General features: G+C 34.0%; 1 pseudogene; it reads left to right on the forward strand.

Moving 5' to 3' along the window:
- Positions 1 to 201: 201 nt before the first annotated feature.
- On the forward strand, positions 202 to 1,004 carry LOC141504443 (cyclin-dependent kinase 4-like; annotated as a pseudogene).
- The last annotated feature ends 4,620 nt before the right edge of the window (positions 1,005 to 5,624 follow it).

Below are 5,624 nucleotides of genomic sequence, written 5' to 3' on the forward strand. Positions count from 1 at the left end.
AAGAAGGCCAGTGTCACTGGAAAGCCAGGAAGGAGTAGGGTTATGTCTTTAAAGGTCAGTGCGAGCCGGAGTCTATGGTGACACCTGCGGCCTCCAGCTCCTGGGTCCCGAATTACCTGCAAGGTTCTGCCGGGGTTGGTTCCAGCGCCTAGATCATGGTCTGTCCCCGCCCCACGCCACGCGGTCCCAAGGAAGCTCAGGATGGACATTCCTCGGTATGAGCTAGTGGCCAAAATTGGCGTGGGTGCCTACGGGACGGTCTATCAGGCCCGAGACCCACACAGTGGCCACTTCGTGGCACTCAAGAATGTGAAAGTCCCCAACGGGAGGAGGAAGGGGGGGGGGTTGAGCGAGCGCTACCTGTCAGCACAGTCCAGGAGGTGGCCCTCCTTTGAACATCTCAACGTTGTCCAGCTGATGGATATCTATGCCACCACCAGAACTGACCGAGAGAACAAGGTGACCCTGGTGCTTGAACATGTGGACCAAGATCTGTGGACATACCTGGCCAAAGCTCTTCCGCCAGGGCTGCCCTTGGAGTCCATTAAGGACCTAATGAGACAGTTTTTAAGAGACCTAGCCTTTCTTCATGCCAACTGCATTGTCCACTGTGACTTGAAACCAGAAAACATGCTTGTGACAGTAGTGGAACCGTCAAGCTAGCTAGCTACTTTGGCTTGGCCTGGATCTATAGCTTCCAGATGGCACTCACACCTGTGGTAGTCACTCTCTGGTACCGGGCTCCTGAAGTTCTCCGGCAGTCAGCATATGCAGCATCTATGGACATGTGGAGTGTTGGCTGCATTTTCTCAGAGATGTTCCGTCGTAGGAAGCCTGTCGTCTGTGGAAACTCTGACGCTGACCAGTTAAGTTAAATCTTTAACCTGATCGGGCTCCCAGTAGATGATTGGCAGCCTGATGTTTCTCTGCCCCGATAAGCCTTTACTTCTATCCATTTCTATTATATTTCAAGGTATGATTATCTGGTACTGGCTAAGAAATAGAATGGTAGAGAGTGGAATAAGTAGATATACAATTTATAGTAGCAAATGGCAAAATTGATCTTGTGTTTGATAAATGTAAAAATTTAATTTCTCAAGGAGGTATTTTTCTTCTTTTAGCTTTTGCTAACTTTTCCATTTGGTCAATTCATTTTTTTTTTAGATTTTTGCAAGGCAAATGGGGTTAAGTGGCTTGCCCAAGACCACACAGATAGGAAATTATTAAGTGTCTGAGACTGGATTGGAACTCAGGTACTCCTGACTCCAGGGCCAGTGTTCTCTCCACTGTGCTACCCAACCACCCCTGGTTAATTCATTTTTAAAAGAGCTATTATCTTTTTCCAATTTTCCAATCATATTTTTAAAGAGTTTGTTTTTTCTGTCACTTTTTGTTGCAAAGCATTACTTTTCTTTTTCATTTCTTTTCCAATTTTTCCATTTGATTTTTAAAATCTTTTCTGAGCTCTTCTAAGAAGGCTTTCTGCTGGGGAGGCTAGGTGGTGCAGTGGATAAAGCACCAGCCCTGGAGTCAGGAGTACCTGGGTTCAAATCCTGCTGAAAGATGTTTCACTCTGATCTTTGGTGCATTCTGTTCCTCTGAAATTTGTTGAGAGGTTTGATTAATGACATTTCTAAGGGAAACTCAAGAGAGTGTATCAGAAATCCTAGTTTCTCTCCACCTCCTTGACCAGAAGATGCATTGTGATTTATTATTGAAAGAAAAGAAAAATTGTGATAGTGCCTAGAAGGGATGGACTTAATGGATGGGAGAGAAATGAACATATTCTTAATGATATAGTCAGTAAGGAAGCAGCTAGATGAAAGATAGATAAAAATTTACTGAGAGAGCTCTGATAAAAATTGCTATCTGTCAGAAAAGATGGAATAGAATAGGACCACCTGTGCTTTTGAAGAGTCTCCTTTGTTAGAAAAGAAAATTGGACAGGTCATTAATGAGCTTCCAAAACAAAAACAAAAACATTAGGACCAGATGAATTTACAACTGAAATTAACCAAACATTTAAAGATCAACTAATTCAATAATTAAATGAATTATTTGAAAGAGGCAAAGAAAGATTCTATCAAGCTCCTTTTGTGAAATACATATTGTTGGTAACTTAACATGAAGGAGCAAGAGAAACACAGAAAGAATATTATAGTCCAATTTCACTAATGAATGTTGATACAAAAATCCTAAATAAAATATTATCCTAAAATCCTATCATCCAATATTATCCAAAAATTCTAAATAGAATACATAAAATGATTTGCAAATATTGTCTTATTTATACTCACAAAACCCCTGGGAAATAGGAGCTATTGTTATCCCCATTTTACCAATGATGAAATATATACAACAATATATCACAAAAATTATACATTATAGTCCTGGAATTTACAGAAGCAGCAATGCAGGGATAATTCAACATAAGAAAAATTATTAGAATAATTGGCTATAACATTAACAAAAATTACATTATTATAGCAATAGATTCCCTTGAAAACACTTGAAAGCATAGGTATAAATGAACTTTCCTTAAAATGCTAAAAGTATCTATCTAAAGCTATCAGCAAACATTATCTGCAACATGATAAGCTGGAAACCTTCTCAACAAGTTCAAGAGTAAAACAAGCTAACAATAGAAATAAGAGAAGAGAAAAAAGTTGAAGGAATCAGAATGCATAATAATATTATTAAATTACTAAATAAGGTAAGACTATCTCTTTTCCAGATAATATGATATCATATTGGAAAATCCTAGAAATTAAACTTAAAAAAACTAATTGAAGCAATTGATAATTTTTAGCAAAATAGTAGAATGTAAAATAAACTCACATAAGTTGTCAGCATTTTCTACATATCACCAAAAAAACCCTGTAAGAGTTTTAAAGAACTGTGGGAAATATAAAAGAACTAGGAAGACAAATCCAGGATCCATATGAACATAATTATAAAATGCTTTTTATACAAATAAAGTTAGATTTAAATAATTGCATAAATATTGATTGTTCAGGGGTGAGCAGAACCAATATAATAAAAATGGCATTTTAATACTTAATGGATTTATTCAGTTTATTCATTATCAAAGGAATAATGAAAAATAAAGAGGAAGATCTGTCTGTGCCAGCATTTACTATATATAACATTATATTATATTATTTTGTTATATCATATAATATCATGTTATATTATATCATATTATGTTATTATAGATTATATTATATTTATATATATTGTATATATTATATTGATATATTATATTCTATGGTATCATATTATATCCTATACTATACTATCCTATACTAGATAATAATTTATTATATTATACTATACTATGTTATTCCATATTATATAATACTGTAGTATATTATGCTGTCGTGTTATAATATATTTTCATATAATATTATATAATATGCCATATTGTACTGTATTGTTCTATACATATTTATTATATTTCAAGGTATGATTATCAGAACTATCTGGTACTGCCTAAGAAATAGAATGGTAGACAGTGGAATAAAGTAGATGTACAATTTATAGTAGCAAATTGTAAAATCCATCTTGTGTTTGATAAATGTAAAAATTTAAGCTTTCAGGATAACAATTTACTGTTTGATTAAGAAATTGTAGGTAAAACTGGAAAGCAGTCTGGCAGGAACTGGGTATAAGCCAATACCTTATACTATTACCAAGATAAAGACAAAATACATATGTGACCTAGACATAAAGAGAAATATCAGTCATTTAGAAGAATATGGAACATACTATCTATTGGATTTAAAGATTACAAATATAGATTATGGATTTATGAATAATAGGTAACATTATGATAAATAAAACTGATCATTTTGATTACCTTAAGTTAAAAAATTATTTGAGTCAATAAAATCAATGTAGCCAAGATGAGAAAGGAAGCAGAAAACTGGAATATAATAGTAAGGTATATCATCTATTAGGTAAAAGGTTTACTTATTCAAAAGGGAAAAGCAAAACAATGGGGCAACTAAGTGGCACAGTGGATAGAGTACTATGCCTAGAGTCAAGAAGACTGGTTTTTAAAGATTAAAATCTGACCTCAGTCATGGACTGCTGGGCAAGTCACTTAACACAATTTCATTCAGTTTTCTTACCTGCAAAATAAGCTAGAGAAGGAAATGTACCTTTGTACCAAAGGTACAAGTATCTTTGCCAAGAAAATACCAGAATGAGTCAGAAAAGAGCAAAAACAACAGCAAAAAAAAAACCCAAGACGATATTATCATTACCATCCTGTTACCATTTTCCCCAATCTTCCCAGAAATTTACAAGCAACCAAACTATTTGAGGCATTGTACTTTTTAAGGTCTAGCTGACCTTTTCACTTGTGTCATAAATTCTAGGATCAAACTGAAATTATAGGCAATAAAAGGGAATTTGTAGTCCTAAAAGACTTTCCCTTACACAGTAAGTTCCACTAAATTATTTCATAAGGGTATAATTGTTACTATGTTCACATTAATAAGGAACTGAGATTCTTTTGCAGCTATAAAAAACACATGATAATATGACAATGAAAAAAAAATTTTTTCTCACACCATTAGCAGCTGTACACAGTACACATTAAACAGATAAAATTGATTTCAGGGAGACTTCTTACAAAACAAAACTCCCTCTCCTCCTCTCCTCTTTTATACTTTAAGGGGTATACTTTTATATCTTTTATACTTTAAGAAAAATTACTAATATTTGCATTAGCAATGCAGGCAAACATTTTCATATTAGCTGTGCTAAAAATCTATCACTAAACTGAATTGGGATTATCTATTTGCCATCCCAATAGTTAGGATAGGAGAGTTTAAAGGAACAAGGGTAAAAATTATATTCTTGGAGTGGACATTTTATATCAAAATACACACACACACACACACACACACACACAAAAACACACACATATATATATATACTTGGAGTTATTCATGTCAAAAAGCAATGATTTCCTCTTTGACTCTACAACAGTGTAGAATGCAATAAAGGTTAAACACAATGAAAATTGAGAAGAGGCAAAGGTATTAGCAAATTTTATGATTATTTCCTTTCCTTTTCTCTGTAGTCCAACCAGCCTTCTCATTTTACATTAGCCTGTTGACTCCATCTCCCATCTCTGTGTTTTTTAATGCCTGTCCCCTATTCCTACAAAGTTTTTTCTCTTCCTCTTCATTTCTCACAAATCCTTATTTTCCTTTCAGACTTATCTTAAGCACCAACTTCCAACATGAAATCTTTTCTTATCCTGCCAACCGTTAGTGCACTCTCTCCGTACACTATATTGTATTTATCCTGTTTGTACATATTTATGGATATGATCTCTCTCAATAGAATGTAAGTTTCTCAATAGCAGAGGACTGATTCATTTATGTCTTTACCTTGTATCTTTTCCCTAGTCTCTGGCACTTAAAAGGCATCTAATAAATGTTTATTGATTACTAATAAAAATGATCAAACTTAGCTTATTTTCTTTATTAACAGGATTATCAAACTGGTAAATTAATCAAGATAGACTTGAGGATTTTTACAGATAATTTGCTTTGATTTTGAGAAAGCAATTTAACAGAATATTTTATACTAAAAAAGATGGAGAGATA

This window comes from Macrotis lagotis, chromosome 1 (assembly GCF_037893015.1).
Source record: "Macrotis lagotis isolate mMagLag1 chromosome 1, bilby.v1.9.chrom.fasta, whole genome shotgun sequence".
Lineage (NCBI taxonomy): Eukaryota > Metazoa > Chordata > Mammalia > Peramelemorphia > Peramelidae > Macrotis > Macrotis lagotis.